General features: G+C 40.3%; 1 protein-coding gene across 6 annotated transcripts in view; it reads right to left on the reverse strand.

Annotated features, from left to right (window-relative positions):
* RNF144A (ring finger protein 144A) overlaps nucleotides 1–27453 on the reverse strand; it is a 62136-nt gene that overhangs the window by 31436 nt on the left and 3247 nt on the right. For 2 of the 6 annotated variants that reach the window (XM_083831280.1, XM_083831281.1), the window contains exon 2: nucleotides 14824–14913. The exons of 2 other annotated variants lie outside the window; for them this stretch is intronic. The gene's annotated coding sequence lies outside the window, so the exon portion shown is untranslated. Of the gene's footprint in view, nucleotides 1–11793; nucleotides 11979–14823; nucleotides 14914–16967; nucleotides 17707–27453 lie in introns of those variants that run through there. 2 more of the 6 variants (XM_083831279.1, XM_083831283.1) reach the window with 2 other exon arrangements.

Below are 27453 nucleotides of genomic sequence, written 5' to 3' on the forward strand. Positions count from 1 at the left end.
GGGTGGTCCTCTGTGTAGTCAGGAATTGGACTCAATGATCCTTGTGGGTCCCTTCCAATTCAGGATATTCTATGATTTTATGGCCTCTATTCCTTACACTGGCTACCTACCAACTTTAAGCTTACCATCCCTATTCTTATCTTCAAGCTATGCTATGGCCTGAGCCCAGAAAAGACAGACTATGCAAAAGCTTAGAGCACTGTCGGCAACTTCAGTTTCCCAGCCAACAGAGCATGTGGGAAACCTCCTGGGTCGAGTTGTAACTGAAGTGAACTTTTCTAGGGTCCACCTCACAAATAGCAACTGAGTGTGTTTATTTTACCTTTCTGACAAACATAAAACATATTTTACATACATATATATCTATATGCATACTACAGTATATACATAAAATACAAAAATAAAGATTTCAGACATGCCAATGTCCAAGAAAAATGACAAAGGCCAGGATGCTTGTCACTAGTGAAAAATACTACTGAACAATAGCACCAAGAATGCAAAACTGTACTGAACTACTCCTGGAAAAGGCCACTGAGTTAGGGGGCAATAGCAAAGATTATTTTTTTTGAAAACCAGTTGACTGTTGTTTTTTTTTATCCCCCTGCTTTTATTGACTAATTAGATATCATATTGTAAGGCATAAAACAATGAAAAATTTAACAACTCGGTTTGATTATGCCACAGACCGTAAAAAGTTTTAAGTATTATAAAGGTATCAGATGACTTGTAGATCTATAGATGTATATCAAGTATTGCCTATCAAATGCATGCGTGGGTGTAGAGAAATAGACATTATAAAGACAAACAAAGAAAACAAATTTTTATAAGCTTTGACTTCTAGAGAATATTACAAATAGACATCCCAGAACCTCACCTTCTGTCTAAAAGATAGTCACATGCAAGCTGAGACACAGAAGTGCCTCAGAGTGCAAGAGCCTAACACCTATTTTGAAGAATACAGCTTCTGCATAATGTAACAGAGGCAAAGAATTTTCTGACCTTGCATCTTCCTCTGTTTGTCACCAGCTCTGGTGCTGCTGTGGCTTCTCAAAGCACTGCCAAGCAGCAGCAACCTGAAATAAACTGGGTGTGCCTGTTATTCAGACCCCATACACAGTGGTGAAAATAATTCAAAGGAAAAAAAAAACACTGGATTCCATCTGAAAGAAATTGTGGTCAGGGAAAAGAAGGGGAAGAGCTAGAAAATTCAAAGGTGTGGAAAAAAATGTATTTTATGAAAAGAAAAAAGGGGTGAGAAGAAAGACAGCAGGAACACAGATAAAAGGATCTTTTTCCTCCCTGTTCCCAGAAGTGTATTTTGTCATACAGGCTACAATAACAACTGAAGTGTAATATGCCCCCAACACCGAATATCCCAAACATCTTTTGTAAAAAGATGACATGAACAAAAGGACTGAGAGGTCGTAATATTAAGGAACACTGCTCAGAATTCATTTATCTTGCTGATGTTTGCTATCCAAGAGATTATAGGAGGCCTGGGGCAGCAGAGCACCTCAGGACAGAGCTTGGATGTCCTTGCACCATCTCATCTCCCAGGAGGGAAGTCACAGACCACCCTCCGCTCAGGGCACTATCTCAGGAACCAGAGACAACGCCTCAAGACCATTTGAAACAGCTAATCAAAGACAATGTGTATTTTAAAAGTGTCTTCCTCCACCCTGAGGAGGAAAATTTCCCCCTAATATTAAGGAAAAGCCTTGAAACAGTAGCACAGGTACATCACCTGGATCTGAAATGGGCAACAAACATTTTGCTCTGGAGAAAATGAGCCTGGCCATCTCATTTGTTTGTTTTAAGTCATGAACCCATTAGGCCCTCATTAAGAGCTCCCAGCTGTTTTCTAATACCACTTTAATGCAATGAGCCACTGCCTTTGAATACTACAGCCAAGATCAAGTTACAACCTATAAATTGTTGTGGCAACAACAAAGTCTTACATCAAAAGCATGGAAGACCAGCCATTAAATCATTAACAGTTGAAGTGCTTAAATTCTTTGAGTATTTACCTGAATTTAGTATTTGGTATTTAAATTGGAAATTAGGAGAAATTTCTTCTCAGAAAGAGTGGTTAGGCACTGGAATGGGTTGCCCAGGGACGTGGTGGAGTCATTGTGCCTGGGGGTGTTTAAGGAAAGGTTGGATGTGGTGCTTAAGGACATGGTTTAGTGGGTGATAGTGGCGGTAGGGGAATAGTTGGGACAGATGATCTTGGAGATCTTTTCCAACCTCAATGATTCTATGATTTTAGGGTTAGACAAATTGCTGTTCAGGCAATCTAGGAAATAAGAAATATTTTCTCCATATTAAGAGTGGCACTATACACACTGCTGTTCCCCTTCTCCCAGAGTTTCGAACTTGAACTAAGGCTACAGGACTGATACAGTAGTCTGACTGAGATCAAACAGATTGGAACAATTTATAAGCATCATGACCAAAGAAACATGGGAATTCAGAAAAAAAACAACTCCCTCCCCACTGACAGTTGACTAGAATTAAAGCAGTATCATTGTTAAAAGGAACTGTGATATATATAAGCATTTCAACAGATGCTGGCAACATCTTTTTTCAGAGTGAAAGACCAACATCCTGTTGACTTTTTTTTGCTTATCAGAAGACAAAATCAGAAACAGTTAAACTCATTTTCCTGACTGAATGCTTACAGATTTTGCTTATACTGAAAGAAAGCAGATGGTTACTAAGTTTAGATTTACAGATTTACAGAGTATTCTGCATCTTGTTGCCTCCACCTTTGTTAACATAATTCATGCATGGGTACATGGAGGTATACGCAGCTAGCACTCATCAGCCACAAAAGGCAGCTCTGTATGCAGTTAAGACCTGTTCCATATTAACACATGGAAGTGAAAATATTAGCATGTTTTCCAGCTATCTAAGCTCCCATTATAGCCATGGGCCTAATTCTGGCTGTGCTGACTTATGTTAGCAGTGCTGCTGGCTGTACTGGCTACAGCTCTACTACTAGGTAAAGGTAACCCAGTAGATACCTGCAATTTAAAATGCTTTAAATCTTAGGCCAATTCTCACCCATAGGCCTTGCCCTATTGCTGGGCTGAACTTCACCCACAATGAAAGGAGCCTGGGGCAAACCAATGGGACTTCACCTCCAAGAGATCTAGAAGTAAGGTAAAATAGAAAAAAGACTAGTTCTAACCAAAGACAATTGTAACCTAGGCATGCAACTCACAATTGCAAAAACCTCAGGACACTAACTGGCAGTGAGAAATCTGAATTATTTTATAGCTTGTGAAGGCAACAGTAATAAGAAGAGTACAGACTATTCTACTGCTTTCTAGGGTTACATCTCATTTTATTATTTTCCAGAAACTCATAAACCACCCAATCAAAACCAACTGCTTCTCTTCGCCTTCCCTCCACCCCCAGCATTTTCCCATGTTTTCATTTTTCTGTTCCCCCAACTCTTTCCCCCTCCACCCCTTTTCTCACTTCCTCCTATTCTTTCTCTCTTCTGCTTACAAGGAACTGATGAATTAGTGCTCTCTTTGAGCTGTCTCCACAATAACAATAAATCAGCAAGAAGCAGTTTGAAACTTTAACATACCACAAGGATTTTCTTCTCCACAGTCGACTCCCCCTAGAAAAGTAACAGCTATGTTTACACAAAACCCAAATCACACCAAGCTTAAGCTCTGTGGGTTTTTTCCTCCGTTGGCAGGGGTTGGAAGGGAAGGGAAGAGAAAAGCCTTGGAAACTTAAAGCTAGAAACCACATTTAAAGATGTGTGAAATTACTGGGAAAATGCAAATATGAGCAAGGGGAGTGGAGCCCTAGTTGAGGCACTCAGAGAGACCGGCTGAGCAATTCTCTTGTTTCCACCAAAAAAGAAAATCAAACTTGTCTTCTTTCTTGTAACTATGACAAAATGCACGCTTGGTGCACTGCCCAGTGCTGCACAAGTCTCAGATGAAGAAAAATTACTTGGAAATGAAAAAAAGAACACTGAAAACACTCTTATTGTCTGTCACGTCTATATTAACAGTGGAACTCAGGTTTTAACAACAGCTCACATCCTAGCTGTAAGACAACACATACAAAGTACCATCCCCACATACGCTACAATTGTGCTTTAAAGCAGATAAGCCTGTAGTGAAAACTGCATTCAGAGTGGAATGAAGTCTGGTTAACTTACCTACAACTAACTTTTTTTTTCTGACTGAATAATAACCAAGTTCCAGATAGATATTTATAAGATACAGCATTTCCAGAGCTCCCAGTGCTGACAGCAAGTTCCCAGACTCATGACTCAGTTCTGCCCCTTAGAGATTAGCGTGGCGCTTTCCTATATTGTGAAGAGCTCATCTCCACTAATATTAACTGGCAGAAAACCCAACAGAGCACGTACAGTCAATGGGGCTAATATGAAAACATGGCTGAAATACAAAAAAAAGAGAATGATTCTTCATAGAAAGAGGTAATTTTCATGGAAACATTCAATACAATAATTACTTAATGCTATCTGGAAAGTTACTTTTTTTTTCAAAACCACATCTAAAAGCATCAAACACAGCTAGAAGTTGGACAGCTTCTTCGTAGAACTAACAGCTTCCACTGTACCATATCACATTGTCCCAGAATTGCACTTTCAGTCATCACATGATAGAGAATGCAGTGGATTTGAATTGGATGTTACGGCATACATAACTCTTATTGTGTCAGTGTGACACACCAGGCTTAAGTGTGAGGAGGATGAGACTCAGTCTAAGACAGTCACTTCATTGTTGGTGCCCAAGGAAGCAGGTTTTCCAAAATAACTGCCTACATAACTTGCCTTTCATTGTCTAAGTAGGTAATTTTGAAGGCCTTCAGAGGGAGATTGTGTCCATTTAATATCACATTTGCACATTACAGAATTGTATCTTCCAACTCATTTCTCCTAATCATGTCCTGATGTAACACTCAGCCTGCACATGGGTGGACACAGACCTGTCACTCACATTGCCCCTGACAGCACAGCTATGGAACCTATAGATAGATCCTTATTATGCAATAATACTGATTAAGGGCAGATCTTTAATTTGGTAATCTCTTACCTTCTTACTGATAGTCAAGTCATTTAGCACAGGCTGTGGAAGACCTTCAACAAACACAATCAAGATAAAGTTCTTATAACCAGTGTGAACCACTAACATTACACACAAAAACAGGATGAACTAGTGATTACTAGAACATTACTTGAATACGAAGCTACTGATAACCCCTTCTGCCCCAAACTTACTGCAGAACTGAGCAGCTCAGTTTACTTATATTGCAGGCAGATGTGTGAGCTAGTACCTACCACATCATGTAGTCTTGTGGGTTGGATGAGCAGTGCACTAGCTGCCTATGAGCATATTTTCCATTCTCTACTCCCTCTGCAGAATTAGAATCAGCATTTGCTGTCTTTTCAGAGGAGCAATGCATCAGCCTCACAACATCAGCCCCAGATCTACTCCTTCACAGTAATATTGCTGTTATATAGTAATTCTTCCTGCTTTGCTGTTTGGTTGAGTTCCCCCCCCACCCCACCCATTTCCCTCCTCCCTACATTTAACAATTTTTACAGCATAACACATGCACCTGTTTACTGCAGACATCAGAAGCACTGTAGCACCCCATCTGCACAGAGCAGAAACTACGCATGACAACTGCAAAAATGACAGCAAAAGCAGAAAGACCAGGAGATTGAAGTAGTGGCATATTGGGACAGCCAAAAACATACAGGGAGAAACGAAAGACCGCAGCTTCACCACAGCAGAAGTGCTCTCTTCAGGGCTCCCCAAGCTAGATTTGTCTAGACAAGAAGCATTGACAAGTTACAACAAACCTTTGATTTATAGAACATGCGTAGAGGAATGCTACTGGGCTTTTTTCCAACGATGCTTTGTAAACTTGAGCACAGCTCTTAAAAATCAGTAGGTGTTGGACTTTTCTGATATGTCAGAATAATCAAACTGAATCCCATAATCAGTTTGAATTGTAGTAAAAGAAAAAAGAAAAAGAGGTACGTTGCCTTACACGTGACTGCATTGTTGGAAAGGGAAATCTGAAGGGACTTAAGTCAGTCCCTTCCACTATCCACATACCACACAATTCATCTGCTTGCAAGGGAACATCTCGGGTTACAATTAATACATGTGAAAACACCTGATGTGAGCAGAGTACTCACTATACTCTAAGCTTGATATTTAGTAAAGATGACAGCCTACTCAAAAGATGGGAATTACCTGCAAGTGTTTTGTGATATCTGTTAGATCTCCTAGAACATATTAGTCCCTTCCTCCTAGGACGTATCAGCCCCTTCTCCAAATTCACACACACTTTGGAACAGGTACTTCCAACCTAAACCATCCTGTGAGACTCAGTTCTGGCGTGTTAGGTGTATCACGCACTGCATATTCACAACAGGAGTGTTGGGTTTTGGCTCTGTGCATGCCACTCGTGGTTCTGGGCAAGAAGAGCACCAAAATGCCACCCTTGCTGCAGCCTTCTTATAGGTTGCAGTGCTTACCTGCTTACTGTCAGACTGTACGCTGGGTGCAGTGATAGAAAACATACTTATTCTTAGAGAGATCTGGCATGCAGCATAAATCAAGGGAAATTTGATAAGATTTATTCTGACAAGAAGGAAAAAATATTTCTAGGGCAGCTTATGCTTGTGCTTATCATTTCAGGGGTTTATAAACAAGAGCTTTAAAACCAACCAAACAGATGAAGAGCTTTCTTAGGGGAGTTTTGATGTTGTGTTGTTTGTTTTTTTTAAATGACTTAATTCTGTTCATGTTAACTTCTTTAATTTCAAAAAAAAGAAACATTGATATCCATAAAAAATACATTCCCCAAGCCCCTTTATAAAAATGAGCTCCTCCTACACATCCAAGTGATCAGTTCATTATCTGAAAGGTCACAGAATTTTGTTGCATGAAAACAACACCCATGAAACAGCTAATAGCTCTTTAGAGACATTCCCTTCCCTATGCAAAACATCCACCTCAAGCTTCTTACCTTGAACATAACTTATGTCTGAAAGATATCCTTCTAAAAAGGATTTTAACTGATAGATGGTTGCTCTGCACTCTGACAAACAGTGTTCTAACAGGAATCAAGCTACCTTAAACACTAGGTCAGCTTTCTCCACACTGCAGGATAGCCAGAATACAGACATTATTGTGCTCAAACTGCACACTGCTCTGTGGGGAAGAAAATATTTTAGTTTTATGTTTGCACAGTGTATGCTACAGTGGACCACAGGTTTCCGAAGTTAAAAACAATATAAAGTTATGAAACAATTCAACTAATTAATACCCTTGATACTATATTCACTGCCTCAAAATCTGGATGAGTAGTTGAATTTAGTGGGCAATTGCTTTTTCTAGACCCATTTGGGTGTCAGGAAACTTCTTAGAAACAGAATTTATCTGCGCAGTTTTACTCTTGTAGTTTTTCCTTTTGTATGCAGCATTAAAAAAGGCAAGTGATCATGTCAAACACTTAATATTTTAATATTAAAAATTAAAGCAAAAAACTTAGTAAAGCAAAATTTCACTGGAAAAAAATGCTGAATTCAAAAGTGGTATTTAAAGATATTTTACGCTTTCCAGATGCCACGTGTTGAGCATTTTAGATAGTAGGAAGCTTTCCAAGTTCAACTCATGCTTTCCCAAACCAAACAAGAGAAAAAAACACACAAGCCTGCCCTCTTTTCAGATTCTGGGAAGATCACAGATGAGGTCGTTCACTATGGTCTAAGCCGAGTACCGTGGTATGCACACAGTCACACGCCACCCACCCAGCTCAAGACATAATCCCCTATTTAAAGAAAATCCACTGTACTAAGACAAATCTTTTTTTGGTAAGTTCTGTAATTGTTGCTTTTTCCTATTTACTTTAATGGTCACCATAGCATTTTTATGTTAAGGAGATGGTGAAAGAGCAGCCACATTTGTCTGACATACCAAGTTTAAAATAGAAGCATTTGGAGAGGAATTGCTCCAGAGGTTCTAAACCAAACAACACGAGTTGCAACCCACTGTTTAAAATTAGCTTTTGTGGTTTGTTTTTAGATATTCCTAGTAGCAAATTCAATCTGATTGCTAGGTACAATAAAGTCAACCAAGAGAGAGCAATCTAGGAGACCGATAATAGAAATTTCATTTAAAAATATGGCTATTAATGTTCCTAAAGATAGCTTATTAAATGAGTAAGCTTTGTCACAGGCTTGAAATTATTCTCTAGGTTTTTGTCTTCTTCCCACCCACCCCCCTCCCACAAAGGACAATAAGTACTTGGCTAGAAGTTAAAAGCTCTACATGCTTTTAGGATTAAATTGTTTGTCCATATTAAAACTAGAGAGGAAGGAAAAAAGCTGTTAGAAGGAAGGAACTGAACACTAAGATGTCTTTGAATTCCTATTTTTATATTTCGTGAAAAGAACAACTGTCTCAAAGGCATCACTTATTTAATTTTATGAAATTCCTAGTTAACCTTCATTGACTACTAATACAGTATTTTGCCCCCATTTAACTGGGGAAGATAGCTCTTTAGTTTCTTTCCATCAGGAAATCAGTTAAACAAATTCAAGAGCAACACAATGCTATTTTAAAATCAAGTAAAGAGGGAGGAATAGAGTACCTGGCTGCTGTTTCTCCAAAAGAAGCTGGAACAATCATTTGTCTCAAAAGTGGAGGGAGAGAAGGGCAGTGCATCTCCCTTACAGCAGTCAGCACAAATGGGAGCAAGAGCATCATAACTCAAACAGAGGTGCTCGGAGGGTTTCAGAACTCGTTCAAGCATGAAGACCTGAGCAGACCAGCATAGGAAGACCACAGCACAACAGAAGATGGGAAACCCAGAGCTCCTTTCATCCATACCAAGCACTGCTCTAAATGGAGAGCACGTCTGTGTTTGCAACAGACTTACTACAACAGCCGTAAGCCAAGGGACTGCTACATAAGCTTTAAACACCTGAGGTCTAATAGCTAAAGTCATGCAGTTGAATTAATGGGTTGTCTGAGAATGTGACTGTCAAAGCAACTAGGTCAGAACTGATTAACTACAGGCATATTTGTAGTCTAATCCGTACTCTACAAGAACAACAAAAAAAATCTAAACCCTGCTAGCAAAACCTTACAGAAGATAACAATGAAGAGAGAAGGATATGCAGACCAGGAGCCATCCAAATAACAAGATTTAAAAGGCATTTAAAGCATAAACTGACCACGTGCAGCTTCTGACGGAGTGGCAGTTATCAAATGAATGGAATTAACTAGCCATGTATAAAATGCTAGATAACAATGACATAAGTTAAAAAAAAGAATATATAATATATTAAAAAATATGGATGCAAAATAAGGGTACTAGAGTGTGGTGAAACCAGAATTCAGGCTGAGGGGCAGAGACCTCTTTCCCCCCAGTCACTGGTCACAACTCTTGGACATAGAGACAAATTGAACTTAATTCAAATCTACAGTTAGAAGAGCTGTGTTGATGGAGACTGCACCAATACCTGCTAATGACCTGAAATAACCAGGAGGCCTGGGATGCTGGAACACCAGCAGCATTTAGAGGCTTAGCAGATGGAAAAAGCAGGCGAAGTGGTATGTAGTACCTAAGGGAAGATAATTATCCTGTATCGCAGTCAGTTTGTACTCTTCTGCCTTCTCTACTAATACTCGAAATGTTTTGTTCTGAGGAGATTGGCTTTGTGTTTTGTTTCAAGAAAGCATGGTTGAAAAGTGAGTACTGTGTTTGGAACAGCAAGTGGCGAGGTTTGAGAGGACTCCAAGTTCATGGACAAGTTTCTTCCACAGCCCCTGAGAAAGCTCCTTATCTTGCACAGCTCAGCTTGCTCCTGTGACAGACCCAGACACCAATCTGCTGCTTCCTCTGCCTTGGATTCCAGCCTTTATAGAACTGGGAACCAACACCTCAATAAGACAGAGACATTAAAAGGACCACTGAATAATATAAAAGTTGTTTGGCAAGCTGTAAATCAGCCTTTTACCTTAGTGGCAAAGGAAAGGGATGAAGCTGACAGATCCTTTCTCTCTGAGATGCAGAAGCCCTTCAGCAGCTTCTTCCCCACTGGGCAGTTCTTACCCTGCAGGATTGTTTCAACCCAACCTTCAGATTTTATAGAGAAGTGAAGCTGGATGGAGTCAAGCAAAAAGCAAGCCTCAACTGAAGATAAAGGAAGAAAATTTCTAGCTATTCAGGATGGGGGGAAAATTCAGTAATGCTGAGAGAAAACAGAGCTTTTGAACTGGTTTTACTTGGAAAAAGATGGGAACAATGCACTAACAGGAGAATGAAAAACTGGTAAGAGAAAGTTAGATGATCTAGAGTAACCCCTGAATCTAAGAAGGGGCAAGAAAGTTTCTCAAGCACAGCTGTAGTGAATCTCATTTAAAATGAGAAAAAAATGGTAGTTCTGCTTATGAAAGCTCAGGAATTGACTTTGTTACGAGCAACAAGACCCTTCTGCATAAGACAGTCGATTGCTACAAGGACTGGTATGCAGTGGTTGCTTAACTCTTCCCTATGAAGGTCAAAATACACAACAACAGACAAGTGTCTTGACTTGTGCCTCCTTCTCCACTTCACGCACTGCCAGTACATTCCATCACATTTAAGTATTGGAATCCTACTGCTTTCCTGGTTACTTTGTGTGTCTGCAGCAGTCAGTGTCCCCTACTCCCTTCTCACTCACTATCAGGGGAAAAAAAAAAGTGGACTATCCCTGACCCCACCAACTCTTCCAATCCATTCTTAGTAGAGAAGTGGCCACTTAACCTGGAACAGACTATTCAGAGAGACAGTTTCACACATATACAGCATCTGTTCAAAAGCAAGCATTTGCAGATGGATTTCAGTTCTAGAGAATGCAAAAGAAGGGGAGAAAAAACTCCCATTTATTTATTAGCATACAGTAGAACCCCCAAAACAGCCTATTCAATCTGCATCATCTATAAACCAGTACAATGTTTTCAAAAAACAGCAACAAAGAAGAGGGGAAAAAACACCTCCGGTATCTGAAATGAAGCCTCAGAGATGCAACTTAGCATCCTATTGAAATCAGTAGCTGTAAGTTCTTTTGTGGTAATAGTGATAATGAGAACTAAGTTTGTTTCCCCCCCCCCCCCCCTTTTTTTTTTTTTTTAATTTTGAAGACTACACTCCCGGCCTGGTTAGGACCATGCCTTGTCACTTTGCACAAACTGCAGCCCTGTACATATAAACAACCAGGCAAACAAAGAAACACAGATGGCTCTAAAATGATCTGGTATACTTCCTAAAATTTTGCATACCAAAATAAGTCATTTATCACTTTCAAACCTTTCTTTGCTATCAGAGGAGATTTTCTGTGGACTAAGGCCAAAAAAAGGATTTTCCTTTGCATCCTGTTTCATGAACTATAATTCAAAAACCCTTGTGGCTGCTGCCACAGAATGGGTTTGTCACCTCTGCAGTGCAGTTCTTTCTTCCTGTCACAGGCTGAAAAACCACTACTTTACTTTTGTAGGCATTTTACAGTCACATCTTCACTAACTTTCATTTTACCTATCAAAATTTCCAAGCTGGATTCAGCACTACCCAAATACACCACTTGGCTACAAGATGCAAATAATAATGCAAATTATGCATGTGTCACTGGAGCTGGATCATCCACACTTTGCACCCACCAATAAATGATGGTACACTCAGCACAGAGGTCTCAGATACCACAAGGGGTACAGACAACTAGTAAGGAAATCTTACCTTTGCTGTGACATCTGAGGCAACGCCAAAATATTGTGATTGCTTCCTTCCACAGTAAAATAAAACAGCTATTTTAAGGCTATAAACAATGAGACTGAAATAAACAACTGCATAAGAAAGCTCCACAACTTCAAGCCAACACCAGATCATTAGGGAAGACTTTCGCCTTTTACTGGCAAACTAATTTTCCCCATCTGTTCCCTTCCCCCCCCCCCCCCCCCCACTAATGAGCAGAAGCAAGCTACAAAGCTCCATCTATGAAAGCATCTCCAAAGACAAAATATACAGCTTTTCTCTAGATGTCTAGGGAGGAAGATCAATACTTAGAGAAGATCAGTGGGTTCTGTCGATACATTTACTATCATACTGACAGAGCAGTGAGCTTTTGCCTGCTAGACAAGAAAAATCAGATGGCAGCACTCCTCTGCTTCATATTAATAGCTTGAACTATGTATGGTATGTTCTTGTTCATTACACAAATACCTCATGATCATCCGTATGCCACAAATATTTTCCAATACAGACTTCTGCCAGAATATGCTCCATTTCAGTAATCCTTCAGAGCCATTTCCGTGCAAACGGGGTTGGCAGGGAGCAGAAAGATGCAAAATCAAATCGCACTTCAGCTATGGAAGAACACAATGGATCTGAGCTGCTCAGACTGATCACAGAAGCCTAAAGGAGATTGTTGAAGTTCAATTGTTTCACATTTGGTAGAACAATGACACTAAAATGTAGTTTCTACTCCTTTAAAATATTAATAATAGCCCTTTTCTGCATGTTTTTTCCAAGAGATTGGACACAGATCCTGAGAGTACTTCGAGAAAACTTGCCCCTTATATTTCAGAAAAGGCAGTAAGATGCCTGGAGAGCTATAAGGGTCTTCAGAAAGACCTCAGCTGAAAATTAAATAAACAGAACAAGCTGAACTGCTTATAAGAATGTGATGTGGAATTAATGCATAGGCAGACCAACATGTATGAAATATTGGGACTCTCACAGGAGAAGGATGGAGAGCTGACCTCAAGGAAGGAGGCTAAGGGACCTTGGCTTATTTAGCTTTGCATGTGGGGATCAAGAAGAAACACGGTCTCCCTGCATAACAAAGTAGGAAAGGAATTATCCAAACTAAAATTCATCATTGACCACAACAACTTACACGTATAAACTTGTCATTATACATTTATTATAAAAACATGAAGAAAGTTCCTAGAGTGGTAGAGATGCACCAAATGCTTCTATTACTGCCTTCCAAAAGAAGCAGGGGGAACAGAAATAGTGATTACTTGTGAGATGAAAGTTTATGAAGTTACACAATCTACAGTCCAAATTGCAGGGGACACAAGAAATTATTTCCAGTTCTCTGCATTGAAATTTTAAAAGAAATCTTTAAGATACCAAGCAATGAAGTCGAAGAATTGTTCAACTTTTTTTTTTTTAAGAGGTACAGAAAACAATGATACATTCTGGTTTCAAATTAAATTTCTCTGCTTTTTTCCCATTTTGTTTTTCTGCTAGTAAAAAGGTAAACAAAAAAAAAGCTTTTTCCAATTAGTACTCAAAAAGTGAGCTGGAAAAAACACCAGGTGAAATATTTCAGCAAGCTTTACATTTAAACAGTATTTCTTCGAACTAAAACATGTTACTCAAGCTGAACACTCATCTTGTTATATAAAAACTCAATAGCTAAACTCAAGCCAATGCGGAAATGGTTATGTTTTCTTCACACTAGGTTCTTCTTGTGCTCAGAAAAAGTCATGCAAGAACATTATTACAGTTCGAGGATTAAGCCAAGAACATGAGTTTCAAAGGGAAAAAAAAAAAAAAGAAAGAAGTCTGCCAGCCTGTAAGTATATGACTGTTAAATACTATTTCCAAGAGATGCATGCAAGCAGAAGTGGCATTGCTCAGGAAAATGGAAAGTTACTAACAGCTAACTACAAGTTCAGAGAAATGAAGAATCTAAAAGTGTCATTAATTTCCACATATAGCAACATACTAGGGTAAGCATAATGCAGCACTTATAGAACTGGTGATATTTACAAGATGATTTTTTTCAATCCACTACCAGAAAAAAATGGACACTCATTATTGAAACAGAATTTTTATTGCCTTCTAGTAGGGAAGATAAGCATGTGTGCTACATCTTTTTTTTTGACTGATTGGAAATGCATTTATCAAATAAATCAACAGTTTGCCATGATATCAGTACATATAGATTTGTCATCTATAAAATTTTAGCCATCTCTAAAAGGAAATCACTTTTTTATTACCCTGTTTCCTTATTTAGAGTATTACTGCCCATTAAAATTGAAAGTGTAGTATTGTGGAACACTAAGCTAATAAATCAAGGAACACATATGAAAGCAAATTTACCGAAAGGGTTGTTAGGCATTGGAATGGGCTGCCCAGGGAAGTGGTTGAGTCACCATCCCTGGAGGTCTTTAAAAGACATTTAGATGTTGAGCTTAGTGATATGGTTTAGTGGAGGACTTGTTAGTGTTAGGTCAGAGGTTGGACTAGGTGATCTTGGAGGTCTCTTCCAACCTAGACGATTCTGTGATTCTGTGAAATAAGGCTCTGCTGTAGAGCTCAATATAAAAATAAAAACCTAATGAGACTATTCAAAGTAGTACAGTAAAACTATGCTTTGAACTATGCTATAGAACTGCACCAAAACAAGTTTCTCTCTATGCCCTGCACTTCTCTAGAAGGTAAATAGGAATGCAGATTTTTGTTGTTTTCCTACATTTAATTTTGTAAATAAACCAGCTCATTTTATTCTAGAGCTCCATAACTAAAAGCAAGCTTTGACAAATTCAGTCCTCTGTAGCAGTTTGGGCTACATGGTTTCGATGTTTATGGGGGAAACACATCAACAAATCCAGAGACTCCAAAAACCCCTCTCTCAGGAGCTTTTTTCCAGCTCTTGTTGGCTTAAGAGGCCTATGAAAGAGTGGCTGCATTGGAAACTGCATCTGTCTGTGCCCAGGCCAAGTGTTGTCAAGACAGTTAAATGCAAACGCCTACCACAACAAGCTCTCCTTTGTCAGTCACAGGGATCCCATGAGAAAGCACCAACCAGTCTAGGAATTTGGCTCAAGGTAGAGTTAGACAAGCCTGAAAAACAAAAATAAGGGTCAGATTTTATTTAGATTGACTGTATAAAACCGGAACTAACAGCTCTGTTCTGTCAATGAGCTTTTAAAAGCATGCAGTGGCACAAGCGATCTTAGCGAAGAAATACACCTCTTAACTCTTTCTGGCTCAATAAGTATATGGGATGGGATTAGTCTCAAACTGATATGAGAGAGATTTTCAATACAATGCATTTTTAAACCTCAAGGGGAAAAATACATTTTATGACACCTCACATAGCTTAAGTACTCATGATCATAACTTCATGAAAACATACTCTGAAGGATCACAGACTGCATCCAGCAATAGATTCACACACTTCATAGTGTACAAAATAAGACATTTTTTCACACGTTTAGCAAAGCACTCCAAGAAACAGTACCAGGACAGCATACACATACAAAACCACAAGCAAAGCCCACTACTTCGAGCAAAAATGGACTGTAGGCAGAGCATTTTAGTAAATATGATGAGATTCAAGGGAAGAGGAGGAATTCAGAACACAGCAGCTGGCAAGAGTTCTAGCTCCACTTCAAGCTATTTCCCATTTTCAGATTTATCCCAATGTTATTCTATATGCTCAGAGTAGAGTAAATTTTAAACATAAAAAACATCCTTCATAATTTTTTTTTTTTAAATGCAGCTTTGGGAAATTAATTTATAGTCAAACACAAGATTGTGGTCTGCGTTAATTTCAAAATCATAACAGTTTTAAACAATATGCTATTTAAAAATAGTTGCAGTTATCAAGGTGTGGGTTAACATTTGGAACTTCTGAAAACGAGCATTTCACTTCTGAAATATTCTCATCTTCCACAGTTTTCCACTTAGAGACAGATGTGATATGGAAAACTTTCCACCTTACTTATAGGAAAAAAAGGGAAAAAAAAACAGCAGCAGCTAAAGGAACAACCTGAGAGCTCAGGCAACAAGGAGCTTATTTCAACAAGCTTTTATATATGCATGTGTGTGTATATACGCATTATAACATTTTAGAGCCATCCAGCATGCTGTTCAAACAACCATTATGCCACCAAGAGGAGGTTCCCTCCTCCGTTCCTGCACATTCTCCTCACTTTTTTAACCTTTCCCTCCTACTTGCTGCTTTGCCTCAAGTTTTGCTTGAAAATTAGCAAATATGACAAAAACACATTATTGCCCTCTTCCCACATTCTCCTGACATTTTAGGAGGGAAAAAAAAAGTTTCAAACATATCTATTTTTATTGTGGTATGTCTGCTTATAAAATAGGAAAGTGGCTTCCTGGATTTGAAGGTCGGAAGGCCCACTGGATGCATTAGCTTGTTGACATGAATTTTGCAGGTTATCCATTTCCCAGCTAGTCCAAAAGCAAGTGAGGCAACTTGTACATAGCTAACAAATACTTCCAGGGCACGTGACCTGCCTAGGTCTGGACATTTCAAGAGATCTACTGCTTTCTCTAATGGTGAGAAGAGCAATTTACTGGTTTGGGGAGCTATAGCTTCTTTTCATTTAGAGTTACTTCAGCTTCAGTCAGTGACTCAAGTTATATTTCTCTCTAAATGGGAAGAAGGGGAAAAATGAAAGAGGAAAAAAGAAGGTAGGAGAAAAGTTAATACAAGATAGTTTCTTAGTCAAGGCAGCACTACGGTGCTCAGTCTCCTGATAGTTGGGTGAGGGATGCCTGTGAGCTCCCTTCCTACAGCTCCTGCCCACATGCTTTCCAGCTCCACTCCTGTCAGCCCTTGTTTTTCCTTCTCACAAAACCTGTCCTAACCAGCACTCTCAGCCATTGCATCAGTCAGCTTAGTCTGACTCAGGTGTCTCCTGACCCTCTCTCTTCTCAAAACCTTCCCCTTGCCAGCACCTTATTTACCACTTACCACTATCACCACGAACTGCTCTACCAATATTGCCTCCCTGGGACGTCCTCTCATTTGTCTTTCAAAGGGAGGAGCAACCCGAGGAAACAATTTCCTTTTGTCAGTGCTCTCCTGTTTCTTACAGCCCCAAAAATTCAGCTAGCCTCTCTACAGAGGGATCTCATGGATTTACCTCCTATTGCAGGCCTCTCTCTCTGTATCCACGGAGAAATTTCAGTCTTCCTCTCTGGCATTTTCCTGAAGATATCCAGCTACTAGGTTAATCTCTACACAGAGAAAGACAAAGCTCTTATCTCCCCTCCCACACAAGGCTTTCCCAAGAGGCTCTTCCTTGATTAGCCAGCATCCTGCCAGTCACCCAGCCTGTGGGCTGAGCATTGTATGCAATGAGATCCAGCCTCCCTAGATCGTGCAAAAAGAACATGGATAAATATACATAAAATACAGTCTTTTCTTTCTGATCAGTCAGACGACCAAAATACTTACTCAGACACTCAAAATCTTCCTCCTTTTCTTGGGCTTCAACCAATGAAATATGATTTTAAGAAGTATTTCTAAAGAAATGATCATATTCCTTGCATGCCACCTTACCCCCTTAATCCCTTTTTTACTGTGTTTAATTTGCTCAAAAAACAACAATAAAAACTCCTTTGCAATTTCAATCATCTTCTCAGCCCATTTTCTTCTCATCATTTTTCAGTAATGTTTGAAGAACCAGCTGCCTATTTCTGATCAGCCCTCCCCATGACATTGCTCTGTTGGTGCTGGAGGACACCCTATTGCACAGGGATGCACCTGACACAGCGACCCATCTGACCTATTTCAGGCATCTGTCTTTGGATGACAGGAAGCCTGTCAAAAACTACCTGGACAAGGATCCATAAAAGACAAAAGCAGGGGTAAATAAAAGGTGTTAATAATTCATCCTTTCCCCATTAAATCATTACCAGGAGTTGTTTCAGCACTAATCTTTGTGGCTCTTTTTCTATCCCTCCTACGAGTTTTAAAAAGAACTTTTAAAGATGTGAATACTAGGACCAGATGCAGAATTTGTGTATTACTGTCATTAATGCTGTGCAAAGAGAAAATTATTTGTTTTACAAATCCCAGCCAAGGATAATTTAATCCCTGGCCCTCTCTGCACTCCTCCTAACAATGGTACCTTAAATGAAGTTCTATATCCAGTACGTTCCCTTGAATCTTTGCAGAGCTCCTGCCTTCCAAGCGTCTGTCTCCTGTACTATGGATGTCCAGAAAACTTTTCACTAAGAAATTTGACTGCATTCAGCAACATCCTGCGTACCTACATTCAGTTTCACTCATTAAAAATAAATCTGTTTCTGTGGCTGCTTAGTTATCTTTGAAATCTGGGAACGACAGACTGGTAATCAGCATAATTGGCTTCTTCTTAAGAAAATGAAATTGTGAAATGCTGTCTGGTCTAGGCCCAGTCCTTCTGGAGCATCTTCATTCCCAGTTTATTTCCCACAGACATCTACTTGTTAATATTTCCCAGTCAGCTGCTGCTCCATTCACCCACTGTGTTTTTGCTGACATGCTGTAATGCCTCTCTCAACAAGAAAGCTCCATTGTACAAAGCCACAAGCTGACAGGCAGAATTAGAAAACCTGTGTCAGGCTCAGCACAGGACCAGTGACAGATGCGGAAAGAAAGGCTGTGGGATCTGCTCTATATTTGTGTGACAGCCCATGGTTCATCTGTTTTTTGTGTCAGCCAAGAGTAGCCAGGAGGCATGAACGGCCGTGAAACTCATCTCCCTCCACTCCACTCTGTCAGAGCTGATGATACAGCTCATGGCCCAGTAGCCACAGGGTCCAAGGACAAAAGTTTAGGGACACATGGGAAAGAGTATGAAATGTGACAGTTTATATGCACAATTTCAGCTTTGGATTCTCACTTTTACTTATGGTGGGGACAATGTGTGATTATGCAAAACATAATAACCTCACTGGCTTCCTTGATGTTGTCAGGAGGCAGCATTTGGGCAGCCATATCCTGCCAATAAGGTAAGAATTGCAGGGTGAAGATGAGACCCCCTGGCAGCAATCACCCCCTTAGGCAGCGGAGGAGCTGGGGCACAATGCATTGGTCACAGGGTGTGACCACGGCTGTGCACAGTGCCACAATCAAACCCAAGTCCTGTGATCCCTGTGCTAGAGGAGTTACATCTTGAAACACGTAAACAGGATGCAACTGTACTATTTAATACACAGAAAAAAATTATAGGAGTTTTCAGTGTCAGTGCGTCCTTCAAGTCAAGAAGCGAAATTCCCATGGCCTCCCAGGAGCAGAGTCTGAAGCTACCCACCTGCTACAATCCTCCCTTTCTTCCCTTCTGTTTTACCCCATACATATTCCACATCATTCTCTCTTGGCAAATATTACTCAGGCTACCACAGCTGAACAGTTATTCATCTAGCTGATTCATGACAATAAGATGCTTTCTTATCAGAGCCCACGTGGGAAGCTTTTAGGAAGCTTCTTCCAGAAAGCAGCTATGTAATTTCATGAAGATGGAAGTGCTCAAAGTAGTGAGAGAAGCTGCTTTAATAGATCTGTTCACACCAATACATGAGATACTGTGTGCTGAAAACAGGGAAGAGTAATAAGTTTCCAACATGATAGACCAGAAGATTTAATTACCAGGTCTACTTTGAACCTGACAGCTATTACTACTCAGCTAACTCCTGGATGCACTTACAAAAGAAGCCTTGTCATTTTAGATTCATAAGAAGAGGTGGTCTTAACTTGTATTTAACTACCAGGTTTACCATATGTGTAATAGGAAAGCACACACAATTAAGCCTTCATGAGAAGGCAACTCCCCCCGCACACCTGCTCACTAAAAAGTTGGAACGGAAGGTGTCTTCCCTATATTTATTTTTCCCTCCAGTGAAGAACAAACATTCAAAAGCTCCTGTTAACATAATGAAATCAGCGTTGCATATTTATTGTACCATAGAAGGTTTTGTAATCCCTCCAAATGCTCTTTAAATTTAGTTAAGTTGAAGAGATATTGTATAGATTCCTATAAAAAGGAAGATGCAGGCATGTCACTTTAAACATTTGGAATACAATGTGGGGAAAAACTTGCATTTCCCATATGGCTTGGTAGTCTAGCTTTTTAAGGAGAAATATTAAAATAATTTGACTATGATTTGGATGGAAGTGCCAAGCAGTATAAAGTAAAAAAAGAAAAAGGCTGAATTTTGGAAAATTTCTAGCCATCCTTCAGACACGTATGAGAACATAAAGCAATTTTTTTCTTCCTCCATTTGCAAATACTCCTCAAAGTTATTATTCACTTAAACCACTGTTTAAGGGCAGCTTCAAGCTGACCTAAAATTCTGCACAGATTTAACCTAACCTCATTTCAACAATCAGTCACAGAGAGACTGCTACTCATTTCAGACACTTTGAAATATATAACAAAATACTACTGTTCTTCAGTAGGATACTTTATGAAGGAAATTTTTAAATACTATAGATTCTTATTTCTGCAGCCCTGAAGCACTTACATTCTGTCTTGAAACTTGAGCACACGAAACTGACTAGGTGAACAGAAATATATGGAGTAATTTCTTTTGGACCACAAGCTGTTCACATACTATGGGATTTTAACAGGAGTACAACTGCATTTCATGTAGCCTATAGCTATATAGACAGAATTGGGCTGGTAGTGAAGCTGCACTGCCAAAACAAAGAAGGCAAGGAGAAGTTGGTAGAACAGTGCTATCCCAAAATGCACACTTCCTATAGCAGTGGTATTTTGTTGGGGGTACTCTCCCCACACCTGTAGGATGGAAACTGTACAGTGACTGTCATTGCTCTTCCCATGTCTGGTGTTGTCTGGTCTAAGTGTACTGTATCAGTACACTTACCAGAGGCACTGTTGAGAGAACAATGGTCCTCTGATGGTAAAGGGAGTTACATAGGGAATTTATCTTCTAATTTTCTGCCTCAAATTTAATATTTAGCCTCAAAACAAGCAAACAAAAACCAAAACAAATCCCCTACACAGACAAATACTCAAGAACACAGGGAAAGGGAGGGTGTAAAAGAAGATGGCAATGATCTGAACAAGAACCATGGTAAGGAAAATACAGCGCTGTACACAGAGTACACAACCCCTTCTCTGTGTACGCTGTTACTCATTTAGAGCATGGTATGCAATGCTGTAATTCATAACGCCATGGCAATAAAGGCCCTCATTCAGGCTGACTGCCTCCACTGCTAACACCAGACGATCCTCCAAGAAGGCTCTGAACTAACTCCAGTCTTCCCTGCCGTACAGCACTGCTCACTCATTTACATATACTCAAGTCTTTACATCTTCAAGTATATGAACTTTTAATGTGCACCACCAGATGCCCAACAGTCGTTTATTTTGAGACAGGCTGCCCTGAAGCCACTCTTTGTGTTTATGTGCTTTGCATATGTGGTACATACCCAGAATAGATTACACCTGCCTAAGCATACTGCATTCAGAGGAGAACCACTTCATTTAACTGTATTTGCATTCTTCTTTTCTGAGCAGCTCACATCTTGTTTTCTTTGACAGTTCCATTAAATTAGTTAACCGTTAACGTCCATAGGAAATAGCAACATTAAAAACCAACAAGTACTTCTTTCAGGAAATAATTCATGCAAACCATCCGTATTTAAAATATATCCTCTTTTTATCTGTTTCAATGTACTGAATGAGTGCTGAATAGAAAAAGAAATTGAAGTTGTTTTTTTTTTTAAATTATTATTACTATTATTAAAAACAAACTTAGAGAAGGTTTTAGAGAAATATGAGAACATTGTATTTTGAAAAAACCTCAGGCAAATCACAAAACATTCTCTGATCCCTGCAGAGTTCTGAACACCGTAGCTCTATATTAATTGTAAATGGCATAAGCCACCTAAATTAAAGAAAAAGTCAATTTGACACACTTAGAATCCCTAAGCATATAATGATGCACCACAGAAGACAGAGCTATTGAAGCCCTCTTAAACATTTTTACATGCATTAAAATATGATGTGCCTATATCTCATGTCCTCATTTAAGAAAGCATAGGCAGGAATGTGCATCGTTCTTCTAAGCCTGCTTCCCCTAAGTTACTTTCACTGCAAAGAATTTGAGACAGAACAAGGATTTCGTCTTTCACATCAAACTCTAGATATTCCAAGTTCTTCAAAACCATCAAACAGCAGTACTCGACAATTCCCATGTCACACATATTAGAGTCACATATGAAAGCTCCCTACATATTTAGAAGGCAAGTGGATTTTCATGTCCATTAAGGTGACTTTGATGGTACATACAGATGTGCACATCCACATACTGGTTTACTCTGGCCCTCTCTGAGTTATAGTTTTAGTTAACACTGTCTAGGGCAGCACAAAAGCTGTTACTCAAAAAGAAGAGAGAAGAGCACCATCTTTGTCCTTCTTTCACACTTGAAGATTAGAATTTGATGGTATCACAGTGAAAAATACCCAGTTATTTCAATGAAAAGAGCACATCAGCCTCAAGGGGTGAGAACTGAAGTTATATGAGAAAAGGTGAGAGGAAAAATGCAGGAATCCCAAGTGTCCCTGCTGCCTTCCAGCGATCCCTCCTGAAGCTGTAGGTTTGCTTGCCAGAAAAAGTATAACGCTTTTATTGGCACGATGAGGGGACGTGATGGGTCAACCCTCCCTCAGCCTCCACTCTCCCACTCTGCGCTGCTGCGGTCTCACCTCGAGCACTGTGTGTAGTTCTGGGCCCCACAGTATCAGAGGGACATAAAGCTATTAGAGAGCATCCTTTGAAGGGTCTAGAGGGGAAGACGCATGAGGAGTGGCTGAGGTCCCTTGGTTTGCTCAGCCCAGAGCAGAGCAGGCTGAGGGGAGGCCTCATGGCGGCCTGCAGCTCCCTCACGAGGGGAGCGGAGGGGCAGGCGCTGAGCTCTGCTCTCTGGGGACAGCGACAGGACCCGAGGGAACGGCATGGAGCTGGGACAGGGGAGGGTGTTGGGTGTTAGGGAGGTGCTGGGTGTTAGGGAAAGGTTCTGCACCCAGAGAGTGGTCGGGCACTGGGACAGGCTCCCCAGGGCAGTAGTCACGGCACCAAGCCTGCCAGAGTTTAAGAAGCATTTGGACAATGAATTCACACATAAGGTCTGATTTTGGGGTGGTCCTGTGCTGACCCAGGAGTTGGACTCAATGATCCTTAGAGTCCCTTCCAACTCAGGATATTCCATGATTCTTTGATTCCTGTTCCCTTGCTTACAGCTACACCAACCCATCCATTCAAATGCAACAATTTCCATCAAAGAAAGATAACAAACAGGCCAGTGTTGGTCTGGAGACCAGTATAGTAGAATCATGGAGGGGGACAAGGGAAAAGATAAGCCACGCAGATCTTTCAGACAACAGAAATCAAACGCACGATCAACTCTTTGAAAACACATCTACCTCTAACTACAATAAAGCTTCAAAGCAGTAGTCTAAATTGAAAGGCAGGGAACACAGCCATAAACATTATATTCCATTCAAATCTGTGAACCTCAGCTGTTTAAGGAGCTAATGGAAATGTGAAATGACTGGTGAAAATATTTAGCGCTAACTGACAGTTTGCTAAAAAGACTATCACACTTTTCGGATTTATGAGTCGTCTAAGGATTTGTCATAACCTGATTTTAAACTAAATATCCAACGTGAACTGAAGCTAGAACTAGATTTTGCTCCCTCTCAAGTTAGATTTTTCAAACAATGTCAACCTGAAACAAAAGATGAAAGAAAAGTGGGTTATCATCCTACTAACGTGCCTCTTCACAGATGCAGAGGGCACAGGAAAACAAGCAAGAATTACATACTTCACCCTAAATAACAGCCATTGAAGTACTTGGGAATGGATTTTCAGACAAATCTATACAAAGCCCATGTCTGAGACTTCTGTTCCCACAGGATATCACATCGTGGAAGAAAGGAGATAAGTGTGGGGCACTATGTACTCAGAATACCACCAAGTCTGATGCTCAGTAAGGGAAGCCATTTGATGCCAGCCAAGTCCTGGTGGCTTTTGCTCAGGCAAGCAGCAAAGATGAGAAACTGCAGCAGAGGGAAGGATAAAATCACATAGTGGAGATGGGCTCCCTCTCAGTCATACAGCTCCAAAGTACAGGGCAGGACCAAACAAACGTACTGGAGCCAACAACAGCATGGACAGTTGCCAGACTCAGCAGCACTGCCTAGTGCAAGACACACAGCACAAACACGCCCAGCATAACATTCCCCAAGGCCACTGATTGTCATGTCACTTGAAAGATAAACAAGCTAGCTTGAAGCCCTGAGATAAACTTACACTCTACAGGTGAACACGAGCAGATGAAGAGCATGAACTTCTGGGCTTGTAACTGTTTACAATCTGAGCTGCAGATGAGATAACGCATGCCGCACCCTTAGGAAGTGGTTAGTGTCAGTACGCAGTAACTACAAAGGTCACCATCATACTGTGCTTAATGGCTTTCAGAGGTTTTACCTCCCAGCAGTCAGCAAGAAGAGTTGCAAACTCTGTTCCACCTGCAGCCTACCTGTGGCATGAAGGCTGACTGCGGCAGTGGCCTCAGGAGCAAGCCAGAGCCCAGCAGGCTTACCCGCTTACTCCGCATACACATGGCTAAGCTGCTTGGTGTCACCCTGATCCATCAGGAGCCCTCCCGTACCTTCCCAGGCAGCCCTGCAAGCACGCCTGACTGCACAGATGGCAAGTCTGGTCCTGATGATCAGCCCAGGCCAGGCCTCGGGATGCTGTGAGCACAAACACCTCTTCAGAGCTGGCACAAGCATCCTGCAGCAGTGACCATGGCCGTCCCACCACTCCCAGCTTTCCAGCTGCAGCGAGTAAAACCTGGTGGATGTTCCCACTACATCTTTGCTAGAAAGCTACACACACAAATACGGAACAATCGCTGACGCAAACGTGACCTACTAATTTACAGTAGAGAGAAGTGTCACCTGCAAACTTCAAGATCTAAGATGTCAACAAATAGCAGAAATACAAAGAGCATAAGGAATAAAAAAATGAGAAGGTTTATTAAAAGGGGGGTTGCATTTTTTGCATCTATGCATGTTTGTTTTCCCCACTCTCCAAAAACTGAATATGGATTATTGCCTCTTCACAAAATCATACACATCTTAAACATATCCTCAATGTGTACTTTTGGTCAGCACTTTTCCCCACAAAATTAAGAAAGGACAGGACACAAAGGTAAAAGTAACATATTATTAATCTGAAGAAAGTGGGTGTTCTAGGTTCCAAACACATGACAAGAAATACATTGTATGTGAAGGAAGATGATGACATAACATTAATCAAACTACCATGAAGAAAGAAACAGAAGACAAGAAAGTGTATTTAACAGGTATTGGTGAGCAAAAGAGACAAGCAAACCAGACTGTATTTACACAAAACAAATACAAATGAGAAATAAGGAAATAAAACTGAAGTGTATCAGTTTGTGTCCTGTCACACGACATGCTCCATTCAGGGAACAGTCCTTATAAAAGACAGCTACAAAAATCCTTGAAGCTTCTGGGTCTCTAATGAATCATTACTGCAAGAAAACACTAACAAAAGGAGGAAGCAAGTTAAAATAGCTATTTTAACAAAATGGAATTAACATTATGAGAAGCACAATATCTGAAGTACATTATAATACAATTAAGGAAAACTTGGGGTTCTAGTCCCATGCCCCCCATCATGCACTTTCTGCAGTATTATAAAGTAATCTGGGGCTAAACACTAAAATTAAATACCTGCTCTTCCTCCATATTTAAAATATCCAAGGAGGAAGTAATAGTTTGATTTGAGGTAAGGTCAAAAAAATTAAAATAGCAGTATAACATAAGTTATTTTCTAAGGAACTGAGACAGCAAAATCCAGTTTCCTAGGCACGTATGTCAGGGTGGTAGGAAGAGTTCAGGCTGCAGCAGCTCCTTCTACAGCGATCTCTCCATCTGCTCAGGCTGCCTACTGTCAGACAACTGGTGGGTTCACTGGAGATAAGCTTCTACCCCTCTTGCAAATGTAACTGGAATTAGTCAAAAGGTTTAAAAGTTATTAAGAGCTACAGTGAAAGACAGACATTCACAGAGGGAGTTGTACATAATCTCTATTTTCTTAGAAAGCCAGGCTAATAATATATGCACTGACTGCAAATAGCTTGGTCTTGAATTTTCATTGCCGTTACTGAAAATGTAAACCTAGCCACTCAAATCACAGGGCTTTGCTCTGATTCTGTCTGGATACATGAATTTCTCAACATCAGTTTAGAGAAATTAAGAGAAAACTCCTTCTTTAAGTAGCAGTAGAAGAAAAACAGATTAAAATAACATTTATTTTCCTCCCAAGAGGACATGAACATTGCCTATGACATCAGGCCCATATTTCTTAAGGCAATTGTGATGTGAACACCTTCATAGTAGCGTAACCAAGTTCACAGAGTACTGTATTGCATTTGTTTCATCAGTTCCTAAAAACTATATACAAACAAGCTCAAAGGTGTGCTGGCTTAGGTAGAGTTCAGTTTCCTGCCCTGGCAGCTACATTGGGGTAGCTATGAAATAGACAATGACATCTCCACTCACCACCCTGCTGAGGCACCCACTCTCCTCGTGACCCCGTCTGTCACCCCAGAATAAGGAGGCATTTGGGTAGGTAGAGATGCTCTGCACAGCCTCGCTGACCTCGCCATGTCTGCCACCCCATCAGGACCAGGGGGCTGTCACGGTTTGCACGTACCAACAACAGCCACAGGAGGAGGCTGCTCCCAGCCTGCACTGGTCAGCAAAACTGAAGCTTTGTGATCAGCATATCCAAATCTGGAGGGGACGTACCTCAAGGGCAACGTGCTGCAAAAGAGAAAGGCACCAGAGAGATCAGGATAAGCAGTGCTTTGGGAAAGGTAGCGGGGGTGGGACAGTATTCAGTTGCTGTTGACAGCTCTGCCAGATCAGCCCCCTTCCAGACACTGTTTAGAGAAATTCCAGGGGAAAAGTTTATATAAATACACATATATATTCACACACATACATACACTCCAGAAACTGGATCATCAGCAGAATTTCTCAAGTGAAATTCAAAAGCAAATGCGAAGATTCCAAACCCAGGTGCTCAACAGCAAAGCTGTGATCAGTGCAAACAAAACTGAGCACTTGTATACAGCAATAAACTCATGCCTGAACATACAAAATCTGCATCTTATTGTCCAGACGACCTGCAAGACCCATCTTCATCCTCAAGTATTTCAGATGATCCTTTGGATATTATGTGGTGGAAAAAGGTAGTATGAGGTAAGCTTTAGTCCACCTCTTCCACCTTAAATTGTTTCCATTCAATATGAACAGGACGTAGCTTCATTAAACTCACATAGTGGTACCTGGAAGATAACATAGCCAAGTCTTGCAATGTAACAAGCTACTGCTTGCTATTCTTTGAAACACTGGAAGTGATCCTACAGAAAAGAAATACTATTGTCTTGGCAAGACTAGAACCATCTGATTAAGACTTTCTTTCTCACAGTAAATAGGAAGTACCAGATATTGTTTCACTTTCTCTGTTCCTCATTTTCTTCAGTTTTTTGAGGAAGCCCACTTACAGTACCAC

Source organism: Anser anser (genome assembly GCF_964211835.1).
Source record: "Anser anser genome assembly, chromosome: 3".
NCBI classification, from domain to species: Eukaryota; Metazoa; Chordata; class Aves; order Anseriformes; family Anatidae; genus Anser; species Anser anser.